This window comes from Manis pentadactyla, chromosome 3 (assembly GCF_030020395.1).
Source record: "Manis pentadactyla isolate mManPen7 chromosome 3, mManPen7.hap1, whole genome shotgun sequence".
NCBI classification, from domain to species: Eukaryota; Metazoa; Chordata; class Mammalia; order Pholidota; family Manidae; genus Manis; species Manis pentadactyla.
In genome coordinates, this window is record NC_080021.1 from 181,405,454 (window position 1) to 181,426,827 (window position 21,374).

Here is a 21,374-nt window from a genome sequence, read left to right on the forward strand (position 1 = left end):
ATCAGAATATTCTTTGAGCTAATCTCTTGAATCAACACACAATATCTTTGTTCATGATAAAAATACACTTTCTGAATCCTAAGTATACCACAGTACATGAATATTGCAATATTTTCAAATATGGAAAAGCCATCATTTTTTTCTGCCCAAAACAGAATGACACCTAAATCTAATTTTCAATCCAATCCATAGATAAAATAATCTCAAATATGCACACAGACAGTAAATAAATTCTCTATATTATATACTTCACAAAGGGAAGAAAAATCTTATTTTTCCTGACACATGATAAACCCTGATATAATTTTATACTCCAACCTTCACCATCCATGTTAGATAACCTCACATACACATGAGCACACATACTCCTTAAATTCCCTACCTTGTGAATTTTAGAGTCTCACTTCCTTATTTTATACAATGAAAACAATATTTTTATAGTGACTGTCATTATTGTAATAGGTTATGACTTAGATAGTATAGGTAAAAATACTTTGTAAGTTGCAAAGCACAGAACTAATGTAATTGTTATTACATTGACGAATAACGAAAGGAAAGCCTTACTGCCTACTAAAAAAGCAGACCAAATATCTAAAATAGTCAATGTAAAACATTTTGAAGTCTCCTAAGGGATAAGGAAAAGATGTGGAGAGGAATCAAAGATAAACTTAGGTTAAAATTTTTGGCTTTGTTTGGAAATTTGTATTATGGAATATGGGAACCAAAGCAAAGGTCTTTCACTACAGTGAAAAGCAAATTGTATTAATAAAAAACTTTGTAATGATCAAGGTCTACTGCAGAAAGTACTGTGTCCAAAAAAGACCATGACACTTCATATTTTATTATTAGATAGTTGGGAACGAGAAAGTATTTTCTTTAAATGTCATAAACTGGACACAGATATAAAGGTAAGAGAACAACAAAGTAACTTTGTTTTCTTTCCCTCTTATTTTCCATTTCTCAGATTAACTAATTGAATTTCAGAGAGAATTGTTACTTTTTCCTAAAACTTCCCTGTTAAGTTAAAAGCACATCAATGTGCCAACCCTGCTAAACTGTATCAATGAACTTCAAGCAATAACGTCACACCCAGGATGAGCCAACAACAGTGAGTATGAGGACATATTTTGTAAAGCCTGTCTTCTAAAAAATGATCCCCCCCCCCAAAAAAATGATCCATAAGCCACGTAATAAACATTAAGGATTTATTTAAGCCTGTGGAAGTTGCATAGGTTTCTATTTTAAAAGTGCAGATTCCACATCTTTTAACTTATTGCTCCAATTTTTGACTAATGATGGGAAAGATTTTTGCAATCTTGTTCAAATGAACTTGGGTCATCAGAGAGTATTTCTTTTCATTTAGCTCACTCTTAAGTTCTCTGTCAGCTGACCAAGTTAGCTGGGAATATATTTTCATTATTTACAATTTAAAAAAATGATATATGTATGTTCTAATTTTACCTTACCCTCTAAACAGGAAAAGTTTCTTCACTGAGTTAAAAAAAAAGCATGTGTGTATGTGTGTGTGTGTATATGTATATATATATATATATATATATATATATATATATATATATGGTATACACACCTACAAATGCATATACATATATGCTAGTTAGTTTAAAATTATTTTTTATTTAAAAACTCTGTGATTATCTCAATAAGAAACACTGTTCAAAAATCCACCTTGGAATCATTTTAGATCTTTTCCAAAACTATTTGTGTGTGTATAAATACAAAAATACATTTAAATTTCTAGTTACTGAATGCATATTAAGCAATGAATGTAAAAACACTTAGAATTTTATTCATGAAGTAATGGAGAATTTATGCTATTTTACAGCTTATTTAAACAATTTGATTTTTATATACTTATCTCGAAGTTCCACACTCAAACCAAATTCTGTTTTTGTTCAATTTCAGTGTACTGGCATGTAATTGCTTATTATTTTTGGTGTATAAATGAGTGGTATCTATATAAAGTCTCTACTCATAGGAAGAACAGAGAGAGTATTGGAAAAATGGATATAAGAAACTGCAGGTGAAAAGAAAACTTTAAGAATACTGGAGTATTTCATGAAACACAAAGAAGAATTTAAGAGCCACATTTTAGAATGAATAGAATCAGGTTATCCCTGCAGAGTTTAACAGCAGGTATTTCTGGTTATTTCAAACTGTCTCTTTAGTCTAAATGTCTATGCTCCCAAAAATATTATTGGCCAAGCATGGATCCATCTACTTACTAGACCAAGTAAGAGAACCATGAACACCAGAGACCACTCCAATGGGAGGAGGAAATACCAAAACAGCAAAACAAAGTATAAAGTTTAATATATGTCATTAGAGTTCCAAAAACCAAGGGGTATTATAGAGAAAGCATAAACAGGTCTATATATTTAATTCTCTAGGGATTGAATATATGAAAAAGATATCTTTTGCTTGTCTCTTCCAACTCTTCTAACTACGTAGGGAAAAGAGCATACTCAATACTGTTCTATTTGTTGGTTTACTGTCCATTAAATAATTTTAATCTGGTTTGGAGCTAGTACTGTAAATTAAGCATTCTATGTATGGTGATAGATATTTTTCAGTGTTGAACCATTAGTACAGTTATATAGAGCAACATTCAGGTAAATTAGATAATTACATTTCTTGAATGATGGTTAATAAGCTAGTATGTCCTTTCATATATCTCATATTCTAATACATGCTGAAGAAAATAGAATAAGAACAAAAAGATGACCTATATGATTTTGAAATAAAAAGCATTAAACGCATTGATAATGTATATACATGTTTATTGTCCAAAATTATATTGTATATTTCACACCACTGATTAATGACATGGAGATTCAATTTGTTGAAATGGACTATGAACAGAGCTGTGAGTACATGATTCCAGAATATTATAATTATTACAAGCCTGAAAATTACTTTAAAAATATTTACTAATTATTAATCCACAGTTCTCATATATTGTTGCCACATAAGGCTGTTGTTACTGCTGTGACATATTTTTCCTTTGGAAAATTTAATTTTCAAAATTTTCATGTAAATATATATCCATTATTGAATGGTCATATTTCTTTGTCCATTCTATTACTGTACAAGCTAAATAAAGCTTCCATATTTTTAATATTCCTTCTATATTGCTATTTAAGAAAATATTAAATGCTGTTATTTTTCACATTCTCCTTAACATTTCAGCACACTTACTAAAGAGTATATCTATACTTTTGCCACATGACATTTATATACGTCTATTTATAGCTCTATCTAAAATACAGATAACATAAAATTCCCATTTTAACCATTTTAAAGCTCAGAAGGTTAGCTTTCTTTTAGCAACAAAGTATTTTTTTAATATGAGAAAATTGACTTTTTATTTCTATCATGTATAAGTAGATCTATAGATAAATTATGTAATTCCCCCAAATAGCCTACAGTACAAATATGTGCTCTGAAATATTTTTCAGCATTTGAACTTTTTCTTTTTTTTTTTTTGGTACCATTAATCTACAATTACATGAGGAACATTATGTTTACTAGAATCCCCCCATCACCAAGTTCCCCCCACAAACCCCATTACAGTCACTGTCCATCAGTGTAGTAAGATGCTGTAGAATCACTACTTGTATTCTCTGTGTTGTACAGCCCTCCCCATGCTCCCCCACATTATATATGCTAATCATAATGCCCGCTTTCTTTCCCCCCACTTTTCTTCCCTCTCCTAGGAATTTACCCTAAGAATGAAGCAGCCCAGTTTGAAAAAGACATATGTACCCCTATGTTTATTGTAGCACTGTTTACAATAGCTAAGAAATGGAAGCAACCTAAGTGCCCATCAGTAGATGAATGGATAAAGAAGATGTGGCACATATACACAATGGAATATTATTCAGCCATAAGAAGAAAACAGATCCTACCATGTGCAACAACATGGATGGAGCTAGAGGGTATTACGCTCAGTGAAATAAGCCAGGCCGAGAAAGACAAGTACCAAATGATTTCACTCATCTGTGGAGTATAAGAACAAAGAAAAAAACTGAAGGAGCAAAATAGCAGCAGACTCACAGAACCCAAGAATGGACTAACAGTTACCAAAGGGAAAGGGACTGGGGAGGATGGGTGGCAATAAAGTATTTTTAAAATAAGATATGTACATTGTTTTTTAGACATAATACCATTCACACTTAACAAACCAGAGTATAATGTAAACATAATGTTTATATGCACTGTGAAGCCAAAAAATATATTTGATTTTCCTTATTATGTTTACTTTATTGTACTTATCTAGAACTGAATCTGAAATAAATCTGAGGTATGCCTGTATTAGAAAGAGAGACAGACCTAGAGCTATGTATATGATTAATCCTCTCCAAACTCATGTCCAAGCCAACCTGTCCAGCCTCCCATACTTTATACCGAATGGCCACTTTTTGTTTGACATGAACCTGCCATGATTGTTAAGTCAAGTAGAAGTGGGGATATTTTCCAAAGGGCAGCCTAACCAAATCTCATGGGGATCAATTTGTGCTGGTAAATAAAGAGTTGAAGTGGAAGACTCATCATCTTAAATGAGCCAGGGAGGAGTCCTTGCAATTTCATCCACATAAAATGTGTAAGTAGAATACTGAATAATGTCATTATCATTTACTCAAAATAATGCATAATTTAAAATTATTTGCCTCATGACTTCATAATATGCGTGACTGTTGGAACCACTGTGTTGTTTATGTGAAACCATCATAAGATTGCATATCAATGATACTTTAATAAAGAAAATTATTTGCCTGAGAAAATTAAAACTACAAAATGCTAGATTTCATTAAGTAGAACTCAAATACTTTTCTATTCTCTTAATTTTGATACTAAACATTTACACATTTTATTGCATATATAAAGTACATATGTAAAAACTGTGACATAAAACTATTACACAAAACTAGTTGCTACAAGTTATGCATCAATAATTTGAAAAGAAAATCTGCATATAAGATGCATTTATTGTAATACCACACATCTACACTTCTGAGCCTTTTCCATCAACAGCCTCTATCTAGCCCATCAGTTTGGCCTGTTCCAGAAAGGTGTCATTTCATCTAGAATAGTGCTCTTTATTTTATTTAAGGACATTGGCTCCTCAAGTTTTGTTTTTTTCTTTGTTTTCTTTCAGGTTTCCTTTTTCACACAGAAGAATTATATATCTATTGTAATATATTTTAAACACATATATATAATATACTCTTTAGAGAAAGAAGATAGTGAGATGAAGTATACAGTTATAATGTGAACATTATAAATACAGTCTTTCCATTTCTATGTCCTAAATCATAACATAGTATATCATTACTCTGAGAGTGACCTGGGAAATATGGGAGCAAGAAAGTAGATCAATTAAAAATTATTGAAGTAATCTCTGTAAGCCTACATTCTAGAAGATATAGCAATTATTGGCCTGGAAGAAATTAGTGTGTTTGGGATATGACTGAAATACTTTGATAGTACAGAAATAAGATGGCCATTATTAGTAGAGGCTTAACAGGCTGAATAAAACAAAATGTTCATATTGTTCTGCAATGTACTTTTATTTTAGCAATTTATCATGCATATATAAAAAGCCTTCTCTGTGTTTTTTTTCATTTTCTAACTTAATTTCTTTTGGTATCTTGTTTTTTTTTATTAAGGTATCATTGATATACACTCTTATGAAGGTTACCATGAAAAACAATGTTATTACCTCATTCACCCTTATTATCAAGTCCCACCCATACCCCATTGCAGTCACTGTCCATCAGTACAGTAAGATGCCACAGAGTCCCTATTTGTCTTCTCTGAGCTACACTGTCTTCCCATGACCCCACATAAACCATGTGCATTAATCATGATACCCCACAATACCCTTCTCCCTCCCTCCCCACCTGCCCTCCCCACCCCCTCCCTTTTGGTAACAACTAGTCCCTTCTTGGAGTCTGTGAGTCTGCTGCTATTTTGTTCCTTCAGTTTTGCTTCGGTGTTATACTCCACAAATGAGGGAAATCATTTGGTATTTGTCTTTCTCTGACTGACTTATTTCACTAATCAAAATATCCTCCAGCTCCATCCATGTCATTGCAAATGGTAGGATTTGATTCTTTCTTATGGCTGAATTGTATACCATTATGTAAATGTACCAAATCTTCTTTATCCATTCATCTCCTGATGGACACTTAGATTGCTTCCATATCTTGGCTATTGTAAATAGTGCTGCGATAAACATAGGGGTGCATATGTCTTTTTGAATCTGAGAAGTTGTTTCTCCTGGGTAAATTCCTAGGAGTGGAATTCCCGGGTCAAATGGTATTTCTATTTTTAGTTTTTTGAGGAACCTCCATATTGCTTTCCACAATGGTTGAACTAGTTTACATTCCCACCAGCAGTGTAGGAGGGTTCCCCTTTCTCTGCATCCTCACCAGCATTTGTTGTTCCTAGTGTTTTCTATGTTGACCACCCTAAATGGTTTGAGGTGATATCTCATTGTGGTTTTGATTTGCATTTACTTGATAATTAGCGATGTGGAGCATCTTTTCATGTGCCTGTTGGCCATCTGAATTTCTTCTTTGGAGAAGTGTCTGTTCATATCCTCTGTACATTTTTTAATAGGGTTATTTGTTGTTTTGACTGCATATGGATGAACTATAACTTACATAAGCAAGCATCTATTAGCAGACATTTAAATGGGACATTTAGTTTAAGGTGGGCATCTAAATTCAAATGTTACAATGAACTACTATAAATATATATATATATATATATATATGCCTATGTGTACTTATATGTATATTACAGTATAAGAGTATAACTGGTTTATATTCTATTTGTTCAAATTTTCTTTCTGCCCTTTATTTTCTTTTTCTTTTTTGAGAGGGCATCTCTCATATTATTGATGAAATGGTTGTTAATAACAATAAAATTCTGTATAGGGGACTCAATGCTCAATGCACAATCATTAATCCACCTCAAGCCGAATTCTCATCAGTCTCCAATCTTCCGAAGCATAATGAACAAGTTCTTACATGGTGAACAAATTCTTACATAGTGAAAAAGTTCTTACATGGTGAACAGTACAAGGGCAGTCATCACAGAAACTTTCGGTCTTGATCACGCATTATGAACTATAAACAATCAGGTAAAATATGAATAATTGTTTGATTTTTATACTTGATTTGTATGTGAATCCCACATTTCTATCTTATTATTATTATTATTACTTTTTTTTTTTAATAAAATGCTGAAGTGGTAGGTAGATACAAGATAAAGGTAGAAAATATAGTTTAGTGTTGTAAGAGAGCAAATGCAGATGATCAGGTGTGTGCCTGTAGACTAAGTGTTAATCCAAGCTAGACAAGGGCAATAAAACATCCACGGATGCAGAAGATTTCTCTCAAAACAGGGGGGGTGAGGTTCTAAGCCTCACCTCTGTTGATCACCAATTTCTCACCTGATGGCCCCCCTGCGACTGTGCCTGTCTTAGGTTGTTCCTCCCTTGAGGAATCTTACCCGTCTCTGGCTAACCAGTCATCTTCTGGGGCCATACAGGGAAATGTAAAGTTGGTAAGTGAGAGAGAAGCCTTATTGTTTGAATAGCTTTTTACTTCTTTGCAGATTTATGCCCTGTGGCTTCTATGCCCAGCATTTGTCTTGAGGTATCTTTACCACTTGGAAGAATTATGATACTCGGTTAATTCGATATGAGGCACGAATTCTATTTAAGGGTTTTAATTAGGAAGGAAGAAGAAAAGCTATAGAAGTAGCAGATGGAAGAAAACATGGGAAGATTGATTATTTCTTTGACATATTTTCTTGTAGAGTAACTTAAGCACGTATAGGTTCTAAACTACTAATTAAATTGCACACACACATTAACATAATAGGAATACAGTTACATAACCAAAGCAGATCTATAATTACCAGCCATCTCCAGTGAAACCAAGAAAACCAGTTAGGCACCCTAGGCATTTGTGAAAATTTATCTATGATATGATGGATATTGTCCAACTGAACTTGAACAGTCTGAGAGAAATCAGACAAATTAAAACAACCCATTTCTGGGAACTTTTCACATCCCATATGTTCTTTTAACAGTAGATAGTCTGGAGTTGTAAGATTTTGGAGCGCTACAACTTGCACTTCTCCTAATTCTTGGTTGAGTTCCAACAGTATAGATCCAGTCAAATTTGTTGTTTTACTGTCTGCACAGGCCAGCTTAGATATCTCTTTCTTCATTCCCATGGCAAGTCCAGGAACCAGTGGGATGAATGCAGCTACAACTGTAGCAGCACCTGGATCTTTGTTGAGGTTTTCTGATTATCATCTTCTTGTATGACTCTTCCAGAGAGTGCTGATGTTGGAAGTTCTTCTTCATATCGTATCTTAGTTCATTTTCTGGGTAGCCAAATTAGGCTTTGATCCTCTGTATAAACACAAACAGACCCTTTGCCTACACTTTTATATGCCCTTTATACCATTGTGTAGAACTCATTGGAGGTCACCACACAGGAACTGATTTTTTTTTAAGAGAAAGGAATATTATAAGAAAAATGTACCTCCATATCTGATCATCCGACACCCTTTAAGTGATCAGAATTAAGGATATTTATAGCATGCATTAATCATTGATTTAAGGTTACTTTTATCCTATCAGGGAGTAATCCCCCTTTTCTTTCTTTCTTTTTTTTTTTTTTTGTTATCATTAATCTACACTTACATGAAGAATGTTATGTTTACTAGGCTCTCCCCTATACCAAGTCCCCTCTATAAACCCCTTTAGAGTCACTGTCCATCAGCGTAGCAAATGTTGTAGAATCACTACTTGCCTTCTCTGTGTTGTACAGGCCTCCCCTTTCTCCAACACCCCCCATTATGCATGTTAATCTTAATAAACCCTTCTTCTTGCCCCCCCCTTATCCCTCCTTACCCACCCATCCTCCCCAGTCCCTCTCCCTTTGGTAACTGTTAGTCCATTCTTGGGTTCTGTGATTCTGCTGCTGTTTTGTTCCTTCAGTTTTTCCTTTGTTCTTATACTCCACAGATGAGTGAAATCATTTGGTATTTCTCTTTCTCTGCTTGGTTTATTTCACTGAGCATAATACCCTCCAGCTCCATCTATGTTGTTGCAAATGGTAGGATTTGCCCTCTTCTTATGGCTGAGTAATATTCCACTGTGTATATGTACCACATCTTCTTTATCCATTCATCTACCGATGGACATTTAGGTTGCTTCCAATTCTTGGCTATTGTAAATAGTGCTGTGATAAACATAGGGGTGCATCTGTCTTTTTCAAACTTGAGTGCTGTGTTCTTAGGGTAAATTCCTAGGAGTGGAATTCCTGGGTCAAATGGTAAGTCTGTTTTGAGCATTTTGAGGAACCTCCATACTGCTTTCCACAATGGTTGAACTAATTTACATTCCCACCAGCAGCGTAGGAGGGCCTCCCTTTCTCCAAAACCTCGCCAACATTTGTTGTTGTTTGTCTTTTGAATGGTAGCCATCCTTACTGGTGTGAGGTGATACCTCATTGTAGTTTTAATTTGTATTTCTCTCATAATTAGCGATGTGGAGCATCTTTTCATGTGTCTGTTGGCCATCTGTATTTCTTTTTTGGAGAACTGTGTGTTCAGTTCCTCTGCCCATTTTTTAATTGGATTATTTGGTTTTTGTTTGTTGAGGCATGTGAGCTCTTTCTGTATTTTGGATGTGAAGCCTTTATCAGATCTGTCATTTACAAATATATTCTCCCATACTGTAGGGTTCCTTTTTGTTCTATTGATGGTGTCTTTTGCTGTACAGAAGCTTTTCAGCTTAATATAGTCCCACTTGTTCATTTTTGCTGTTGTTTTCCTTGCCCGGGGAGATATGTTCAAGAAGAGGTCACTCATGTTTATGTCTAAGAGCTTTTGCCTATGTTTTTTTCCAAGAGTTTAATGGTTTCATGACTTACATTCAGGTCTTTGATCCATTTTGAATTTGCTTTTGTATATGGGGTTAGACAATGGTCCAGTTTCATTCTCCTACATGAAGCTTTCCAGTTTTGCCAGCACCATCTGTTGAAGAGACTGTCATTTCGCCATTGTATGTCCATGGCTCCTTTATCAAATATTAATTGACCATATATGTTTGGATTAATGTCTGGAGTCTCTAGTCTGTTCCACTGGTTTGTGGCTCTGTTCTTTTGCAAGTACCAAATTGTCTTGATTACTATGGCTTTATAGTAGAGCTTGAAGATGGGGAGTGTGATCCTCCCTACTTTATTCTTCTTTCTCAGGATTGCTTTGGCTATTCGGGGTCTTTGGTGTTTCCATATGAATTTTTGAATTATTTGTTCCAGTTCATTGAAGAATGTTGCTGGTTATTTGATAGGGATTGCATCAAATCTGTATATTCCTTTGGGCAAGATGGCCATTTTGACAATATTAATTCTTCATAGCCAAGAGCAGGGGATGAGTTTCCATTTGTTAGGGTCCCCTTTAATTTCTCTTAAGTGTGACTTGTAGTTTTCAGAGTATAGTTCTTACACTTGTTTGGTTAGGTTTATTCCTAGTTATTTTATTCTTTTTGATGCAATAGTGAATGGAATTGTTTTCCTTGTTTTCCTGATTTCTCTTTCTATTGGTTCATTGTTAGTGTATAGGAAAACCACAGATTTCTGTGTGTTAATTTTGTATCCTGCAACTTTACTGAATTCCCATATTAATTATAGTAGCTTTGGATTGGAGTCTTAAGGGTTTTTTATGTACAATATCATGTCATCTGCAAATAGTGACAGTTTAACTTCTTCCTTGTATATCTTTGTTTTGTCTAATTGCCGTGGCTAAGACCTCCAGTACTATGGTGAATAACAGTGGGGAGAGTGGGCATCCCTGTCTAGTTCCCGACCTCAGAGGAAAAGCTTTCAGCTTCTCACTGTTCAGTGTAATGTTGGCTGTGGGTTTATCATATATGGCCTTTATTATGTTGAGGTACTTGAACTCTATTCCCATTTTGCTGAGAGTTTTTATCATGTATGGATGTTGAATTTTGTCAAATGCTTTTTCAGCATCTATGGAGATGATCATGTGGTTTTTGTCTTTCTTTTTGTTGATGTGGTGGATGATGTTGATGGATTTTCGAATGTTGTACCATCCTTGCATCCCTGGGATGAATCCCACTTGGTCATGGTGTATGATCCTTTTGATGTATTTTTGAATTCAGTTTGCTAATATTTTGTTGAGTATTTTTGCATCTACGTTCATCAGGGATATTGGTCTGTAGTTTTCTTTTTTGGTGGGGTCTTTGCCTGGTTTTGGTATTAGGGTGATGTTGGCTTCATAGAATGAGTTTGGGAGTATCCCCTCCTCTTCTATTTTTTGGAAAACTTTAAGGAGAATGGGTATTATGTCTTCCCTATATGTCTGATAAAATTCCGAGGTAAATCCATCTGGCCCAGGGGTTTTGTTCTTTGGTAGTTTTTTGATTACCGCTTCAGTTTCATTGCTGGTAATTGGTCTGTTTAGATATTCTGTTCCTTTCTGGGTCAGTCTTGGAAGGTTGTATTTTTCTAGGAAGTTGTCCATTTCTCCTAGGTTTCCCAGCTTGTTAGCATATAGGTTTTCATAGAACTCTCTAATAATTCTTTGTATTTCTGTGGGGTCCATCGTGATTTTTCCTTTCTTGTTTCTGATTCTGTTGATGTGTGTTGACTCTCTTTTCCTCTTAATAAGTCTGGCTAGAGGCTTATCTATTTTGTTTATTTTCTTAAAGAACCAGCTCTTGGTTTCATTGATTTTTGCTATTGTTTTATTCTTCTCAATTTTATTTATTTCTTCTCTGATCTTTATTACGTCCCTCCTTTTGCTGACCTTTGGCCTCATTTGTTCTTCTTTTTCCAAATTCGATAATTCTGACATTAGACCATTTATTTGGGATTGTTCTTCCTTCTTTAAATATGCCTGGATTGCTATATACTTTCCTCTTAAGACTGCTTTTGCTGTGTCCCACAGAAGTTGCGGCTTTGTGTTGTTGTTGTCATTTGTTTCCATATATTGCTGGATCTCCATTTTGATTTGGTCATTGATCCACTGATTATTTAGGAGCGTGTTGTTAAGCCTCCATGTGTTTGTGAGCCTTTTTGCTTTGTTTGTACAGTTTATTTTTAGTTTTATGCCTTTGTGTTCTGAAAAGTTGGTTGGTAGGATTTCAATCTTTTGGAATTTACTGAGGCTCTTTTTGTGGCCTAGTATGTGGTCTATTCTGGAGAATGTTCCATGTGCACTTGAGAAGAATGTGTATCCTGTTGCTTTTGGATGTAGAGTTCTGTAGATGTCTATTAGGTCCATCTGTTCTAGTGTGTTGTTCAGTGCCTCTGTGTCCTTACTTATTTTCTGTCTGGTGGATCTGTCCTTTGGGGTGAGTGGTACGTTGAAGTCTCCTAGAATGAACGCATTGCATTCTATTTCCTCCTTTAGTTCTGTTAGTATTTGTTTCAGGTATGTTGGTGCTCCTGTACTGGGTGCATATGTATTTATAATGGTTATATCCTCTTGTTGGACTGAGTACTTTACCATTATGTAATATCCTTCTTTATCTTTTGTTACTTTTTTTGAAGTCTGTTTTGTCTGATACTGGTATTGCAACATGTGCTTTTTTCTCTCTGTTGTTTGCATGAAATATCCTTTTCCATCCCTTGACTTTAACTCTGTGCATGTCTTTGGGTTTTGAGGTAAGTCTCTTGTAAGCAGCATATGGATGGATCTTGCTTTTTTATCCATTCTATTACTCTGTGTCTTTTGATTGGTGCATTCAGTCCATTTACATTTAGGTGATTATTGGAAGGCATGTACTTATTGCCATTGCATGCTTTAAGTTTGTGGTTACCAACAGTTCAAGGTTAGCTTCTTTACTATCTTACTGTCTAACTTAACTCACTTATTGAGCTATTATAAACACATTCTGATGATTCTTTATTTCTCTCCCTTCTTATTCGTCGTCCTCCCTTCTACATATGTTGGGTGTTTTTTCCATGCTCTTTTTAGGAGTGCTCCCATGTAGAGCAGTCCCTGTAAGGTGCCCTGTAGAGGTGGTTTATGGGAGGCAAATTCCCTCAACTTTAGCTTGTCTGGGAATTGCTTAATACCGCCTTCATCTTTAAATGATAATCGTGCTGGATACAGTAATCTTGGTTCGAGGCCCTTCTGTTTCATTGCATTAAGTATATCATTCCATTCTCTTCTGGCCTGTAGGGTTTCTGTTGAGAAGTCTGATGATAGCCTGATGGGTTTTCCTTTGTAGGTAACCTTTTTTTTCTCTCTGGCTGCCTTTTATACTTTGTCCTTGTCTTTGATCTTTACCATTTTAATTATTATGTGTCTTGGTGTTGCCCTGCTTGGATCCCTCGTCATAGGAGTTCTGTGTACCTCTGTGGTCTGAGAGGCCATTTCCTCCCCTAGTTCGGGGAAGTTTTCAACAATTATTTCTTCAAAGACACTTTGTATCCCTTTGTCTCTCTTTTCTTCTTCTGGTACCCTTATAATGCAGATATTGTTTCATTTCAATTGGTCACACAGTTCTCTTAAAATTCTTTCATTCCTGGTGATCCTTTTATATCTCTCTGCATCAGCTTCTCTGTGTTCCTTTCTCTGTTTTCTAGTCCATTAATGGTCTCTTGCATCTCTTGCATTCTGTTTTGAAGTCTTTCCAGAGCTTGTTTTATTTATCTATTCTTCTTCCTTTGTTCTTGCATATTTCTCTGCAAGTCAATCAGCATGGTTTTGACTTCTGTTTTGAATTCTTTTTCAGGAAGAGTGGTTAAATCTACCTCCCCAGGTTCCTTCTCAGGGGAAGATGTAGAAGATGTCGAAGGCGTCTGGGTTAGTCTTGCCTGAATCAAATTTTTTTGCCTTTTCATGTTGATAGGTGCAGTGGTGTGGTACTGACGCGTCTATCAGCTGGGAGAGTCAAGCCTCTTTCCATTTGGCTCCTGGTCTTTCATTACTGGGACAACTGCGACCCCTAGTGGCTTGTGTTGGGCAATTGCGTGTAGACTGGGTCTCTGTATCTTGCCTGGCTGGCATGGAGGAAGCTCCCTTGCTGTGGGTGTTGCCAGCCTCAGGCTGCTGCTCTGGTATGTCTGGGCCCTGGGGGGGTAATGGACGAGGGGCTGTTACACTGTTTACCTCCGTGAGGGGTGTCAGAGCTGTTGCCCAGGGGATTAGTGTGCCTGGAGTTCCCTGGAATTTCCCGCTTCTGGACTGTGACCCAGGATGCTTCTGTCCAGCTTTGGGGTCCCTGTCCCTTTAAGACTTTCAAAAAGTACTCGCATTTCTTTGTCACAGGGGCGCTGGCTTCAGGACCTGCTCACAGGTCTTACTGTCCTACCTCCCTAGTTTCCAGCACACCACGTGTCTGCGCTCTGGTGCGGATGGCTCGGGCTGGATGTTTAGCAGCCCTGGGCTCCCTCTCCCACCCGCTCCAACTCCTCTCCTCCCACCGGGAGCTGGGGTGAGGGGCCTTGGGTCCTGCCGGGCTGCAGCTTGTATCTTACCCTTTTCACCAGGCGCTAGGTTCTCGCAGGTGCGGATGTAGTCTGCCTGTTGTCCTTTGTCTTCTGGTCTCTCTTTTAGGATTAGTTGTATTTGTTGTTTTTTCAAAAACATATATGTTTTTGGGAGGAGATTCCCACTGTCCTACTCACGCCGCCATCTTGGCTCTGCCCCCTCTTTGTTATTTCCTCCTTGCCATTTTTAATTACTGTATTTGTAGCTGGAGTTCTACTTTTTATTTTTCCTTTTGGTTGTATTCATTACCAGTTCATTTATTTTGCCTTTTTTTTTTTTTACAACACATTTTTTGGATTTATATTACGTTTATCAGATAAATTACAGGTTGCTCAGTTAAATCTGAATTTCAAAAGAACATTTTTTTTTCTAAGTATAAGTTTGCCCCAGATGTTGCATGGGCCATACTCATATTAATAACTGTCTGTTGTTTTTCTGAAATTAAAATTTAACTGTGCACTCTGGATTCTAATTTGGTAAGTCTAGCTATTCCTATTTATTTGTCCTAATGCTTTTTTATATTTACTATGCTTCATATATTATTATCTTTATTAATTGCTTGTTTCTCTTCTCTTCTGATGTCCTATGATGTTATTTTCCTGTATTTTTGAACTAGGTGTTTAATGTAGTTTATTTACTTTTACTTACATTTTATTTACTTTTAATGGTAAAATGTTTCCTCAAATAAATTAGGTTTTTTGGTATGATATGGTATTATCATTCAAGAAAGTCTATCACTATATTTCCTATTTCCCTTTTGACCCAAGATATGTTTAATTTTATTAAAAAATACCAGATGGGAAGGGACTTTAAATTTTATTATAATTTATAATTTTAATGTATTATTTTGATAAAAATTCTATTTGGATTATTTCTATTATTTGAATATATAGTAAGGATTTCTTTGTGGTCTAATATATCGCCACATTTTCTGAATATATCATATGCTCTTAAACCTCTATAATTATTTATTATAGGAGCTCAGAAATTGATATTTTAAATCCTCTTTGTCAGTTGTAGTGTTTGGACCTGCTTATGTTCACTGATTTATTTTGTTTACTTACTGTCTTCATGAGGAAGGTAATATTAAAGTTTTCTCATATTCCTATATTTCTGTCTATTTTTCCTTGGATCTGCTCTACTTTCTAATTGAAAGTTATTGCTGGATTATTGGGTATATGAATATAAATTACTATTACATGATGGTGTCCTTGTCCCTTTAAATCCTTTTTTGTGTGAAATGTACTTAAACAAATAGGAATATTGTGACTTTTTTTGGGGGGGGGGTTACATTTGTCTGTTAGGTCTCTGACCAACCTTTCATTCTGAACATCTTTGTCCCTTAATGGGCTGGTTCAGGACTAGATATTGATATGTTTGGTCTCAATTTTGGTGTATTTTTTAATTTCATTTTTAATTCATCTAGTCTTACATAATATACTTTACTTTCTTTTTTTGATCTATCTTTTGTTATAATAGGAAGTTTTCAAAAGTTTTGTGTATATAATGCATGTTTCTTTTAACCAGATGTGCAAATCATATATATTTTTTCTAAATTAAATTGCGTATCTATTTTTTTACTACCTAATCATCTAGTATATATATCTTATTAAAAATATCTTTTATTTTATATAACCATAGTAAAAGTTCTCTAATCAGAAAATTAACATTGAAACAATACTATTATAATATATAATTCATATTTAGATATTAACAATTATCCCTTTGGTGATCTTTTTGGTAAATAAAAGCCTAAATATATTTATAATATGCTTTTCTTTTGTAAGGACAAAAGAAAATTTAGAAAAATACACAGTATTTTCTCATCTGCAGGAAAAACAGGAAGGGTGAATACAAAAATAATGAAGTTGGTTACATGCAAGAGGTAGAAGGAATAGCATTGAAAGGATAGGGTGATAGGAACAGGGATGGAAACAAAGTTCTTGGAAGATAACTTTTTGTATATTTTTCACCAGAATCATGGAAATTGTTCACATACCCAAAAGAGAATGAAAATCAACAACAATAGGATGGATGGAAAAAAATTGAGTACAGGCAAAATGAAAGTAACTAAGGAAGGAGAAATAACCTAAGTATATTTTGAATATAATGGCTTTATTTTCAGGCTTAGGAAACAATTTCATAAATATTCTATGTGTATTCTGGAACTGAGAAAATTATTAAATATACTGTGGACGATGAAAGCCCAGATTCTCACCAATGGAGTGTGCAATTAGAAATGTGCTAAGGGTGAATGCTAGAATGAACCTTATCATGCTCAACTGGAATTGATTATTAATTTATTAGTTTAATATGCATATATATAGGCAGAAATGTTTATACATGTGTTTATATATACAGATAAAATCACATACATATATATTTTTATTAATGTATAGACATATACACATTCACGTATATATACACATATTTGATTATGAATGTACATGTATATGTGGACATAATTTCTATATCTAGGGATTATGTTTAAAATTTTCTAAGCTTGAAAATATTTCAAATGGAAAAGCTTAAAAATATGCTATTCCACTGACATCATCTTAAAATCTTCCACAAAGTTTTGTTTCTTTTTGAAGATTCTTCAATTAAATTAACATAAATCCCATTTTTCTTCTTTCACAATATTTGTCTCTTCTGAAGCATTTCCAACATTTTCTATTTTTATTACTTTTCTTTACAAGTGAACACATTTGATGAGTTCAAGAAAAAATGAGTGATTAAGGCTAGAAAGATCACCACTTTTGTCACAATAATTTCTATCTATTTATCAACTGAATTATTATTACCATCTCTGGCCATTTTATGCTATACAATTTACTCATTAAAGTTGATCCATGTCATATTGTAACCATTAAAGTGAAGTATACTTGATATTGTTCAGTGAAGATAATGATTTCAGAGTCCTAATGTCTTTCCAAGTCAGTTACCACAAAAGTGACAAGACTAAAGATGCATCTTGAATAGTGCATTTATCTTCTGTATACAGTGCTGTACACATAAATATTTACAATCTCAGTTGTTTGTCATTAACTGTTATAAGGCTTATCCTACAGCTTCAATTATTTAAAATGTCAATAATTGCTCAATTTTATGCACAAAATTATTCAATATTCTCCTCTGTATTTATAGTAGTTGACTATATACACAGGGACATGAATGCAATGGTGTACTGGAGCTGGCTCATACTGGTTCTCAAGATCTGACTGGGTATGCCTCTCGCAACTCCATGTTCAGTGACATCATAGCTTAAAATCACCATAGTGGGCATACTTACAATGTGGGAAATGATAATTGGCATCAGTCAGTATTCCTTCCCTTTCCGCACAGGGAGCTGTTCGGTAAATATTTACCAGTACTCTACTACTCTAATGTCCTCTGGAAAAATGGGACATTCTACAATGATAAAACTTTAAGTGGAAACTTAGAAGTTCAGTAAGGTCTCCTCTTTGCTCATTCAGCCTCAGCTGAACTATCGTTGCTTTCCTAGGGAAAGTAGGCTCTAAAAGCAGGATTTTGCACTTGCAGTTTCCTATGCCTGGAATATTATTTGCCCAGATAGTTTCATACTTCGTTTCTTCATTCCTTTTAGTTATATCGTAAAAGCAATTCATCAGTGAAGTTTTCCTGATCACACTATTATGACAGAACTTCCAGTGTACCCCACACAGTGATGCTCTTCCCAAACAATATATAGATAGATTAGTTTTATGCAGTAGATAATAGCAAATCTCTCTCTCTAAAATATTTCTTACTAACTTGCCAACTGACTACTGCTTATTTACAGTCAATACAATTCAATCGTTGTAACAAGGTGATTTGTCAATTTTGCTCTAATTTTGATCTTCAAGGTAAAAAGAAGTGGCACATAATTGGACCTCAAAATATATGTTGAATAAATGACAATAATGGAAATATAACTATAAATAGTATTTTTAAACATAAATTGTTTTTACTATGAAAGTAGTTTAAAGTATTTATATTCTTAAAGTTGGTTGCTTTAGTAATATAGTTTGTTTTTAACTGTTTCTTAATGTATCTCTTAATCTCATTATATAAATGTTTTCTTTAAACATTCTTTTAATATGACTTTTTATTCATTATTAGATGTTTACTATATAAATAAGTTAGCTATTATAAATGTCACATTGTAGAACTGCTTTCTTCATGAAACATGTTTTATGCATAAAAACCTTTTAATATGTAAAAACATGTTCTTATGTATAAAAAGTGTTTACATTCTCAACACATTAAAAAATATCAGTTAACATGTTTGCTAATGTTATTAATGAAATTATATAACATGTTACAATATTAGAAGTTAATTTTTTTCAAATTCTCACTGATTACATATTTAAACTGTTAACTGTTTTCCTGTTCTAGAAACTTCATATTTTTAAGTGATTTTATTAGTGGCAAGGTTTATGGAATTTAAATTGTATAAAATTACATTTTCGTAACTCATACATTAAATGCATACACCCCTTGAAGTTTATAAACTGCTTCCTTAATTATTGTCTCACCTGATCTGTACAATGGGACCTAGTGTCCCAAATTTATAGGTGGTGACACTGAGCAGCCTTTTGGCTTGGGAATCTGTTTTTCTTGTCAGATTGTGATCTCTAAATTCCTTAGAAACAAGAAACATGTCTAGTTGAGTTTTGTATTCCCAGGAAATAGCAAAATAGCTCTTAGATAATAAGTGAGAGTCATGAATAAATAAATGTATTTTCAGGATACTTGCATTAGAGTATCTCAGAAAGTTACCTGTATAAGACAGCGTGTTTGAACTTAAATCAAGGACTTCTGACCTTAAGCCCATTGTTCTTTCTTCAACAATAAATAGGAAACACTCAATTTTTTTAATTAAAAATTGTTTTGAAGACTAGATTCATGGAAAAATTGCAGGTCAGATGCAATGATCTACCATGTACCATTTCTCATGCCTCTGTGCCTGTCTAGCCTTCTACATTATCAACATCCCCAACCAGGTGGTATATTTGTTATAATTAATGAACTTACCTTGACACACTATCACCCACACTTCTGAGTTTGCATTATTATGTAATTGACATGTATCCATCCTTCTGGTATCATCCAGATTATTTTCACTGTCCTAAAAATAATGTGTGTTCTGCCTATACATCCCTCCCTGCTGTGTCCCCAATCCCTGGCAACAACTATTTTTTTAACTGTCTCTGCAGTTTTGCCTTTTCCAGAATACCACATAGTTGGAATCACCTGGTAGGTAGTCTTTTGATATTGTCGTCTTTCCCTTAGTAATATGCATTTAAGTTTCCTTCATGTCTTTTCATGGCTTCACAGCTCTTTTCCTTTAAGCATTGAGTAATATTCCATGGTTGGGATGCACCAGTGTATTTCCCCATTCCTACTGAAGGACATTTTGGTTAGTTTCAAGTTTTGGCAATCATGAACAAAGCTTCTACAAATGTTTGTGTGCAGGGTTTTGTGTAGAAGTTTTCAATTCTATTGGATAAAAATCAACGAGTGGGATTGTATGGTAAGAGAACACTGAATTTTGTAAGTATCTGCAAATTGTCTTCCGAATTGGCTGTACCATTTTGCAATCACAAGTGAAAAGAGAGTTCCTGTTGCTCCACATCTTTTTTTAAAATTAATTAATTAATTTTGTTGTCATTAATCTACAATTACATGAAGAGTATTATGTTTACTAGGGTACCCCCTTCACCAAATACCCCCCACAAACCCCATTACAGTCACTGTCCATCAGCGTAGTAAGATGCTGTAGAATCACTACTTGTCTTCTCTGTGTTGCACAGCCCTCCCCACGCCCCCCTCCACATTATACATGCTAATCATAATGCCCCCTTTCTTTTTCCCCACCCTTATGCCTCCCTTCCCTCCCTTTCTCCCCAGTCCCTTTCCCTTTGGTAACTCTTAGTCCATTCTTAGGTTCTATGATTCTGCTGCTATTTTGTTCTTTCAGTCTTTCTTTGTTCCTATAATCTTTGGGTTTGAGGTGAGTCTCTTGTAAGCAGCATAGAGATGGGTCTTGCTTTTTTATCCATTCTATTATTCTGTGTCTTTTGATTGGTGCATTCAGTCCATTTACATTTAGGGTGATTATTGAAAGAAATGTACTTACTGCCATTGCAGGCTTTAGATTCATGGTTGCCAAAGGTTCAAGGTTGGCTTGTTTAGTATCTTACTGTCTAACTTAACTCACTTATTGAGCTATTTTAAACACTGTCTGGTCATTCTTTATTTTTCTCCCTTCTTATTCCTCCTCCTCCGTTCTTTATATGTTGGTTGTTTTATTCTGTGCTCTTTTGTGCTTCCTTTAACTGCTTTTGTGGGTAGTTGATTTTATTTTTTGCCTTTAGTTAGTATTTGGTTGGTCTGCTTTCTTTGCTGTGATTTTATTTTCTCTGGTGACATCTATTTAGCCTTAGAAGTTCTCCCATTTAGAGCAGTCCCTTTAAAATACCCTGTAGAGGTGGTTTGTGGGAGGCAAATTCCCTCAACTTTTGCTTGTCTGGGAATTGTTTAATCTCTCCTTCATATTTAAATGATAGTCGTGCTGGATACAGTATTCTTGGTTCAAGGCTCTTCTCTTTCATTGCATTAACTATATCATGCCATTCTCTTCTGGCCTGTAAGGATTCTGTTGAGAAGTCTGATGATAGGCTGATGGGTTTACTTTGTAGGTGACCTTTTTCCTCTCTCTAGCTGCCTTTAAAGCTCTGTCCTTGTCCTTGATCTTTGCCATTTTAATTATTATGTGTCTTGGTGTTGTCCTCCTTGGG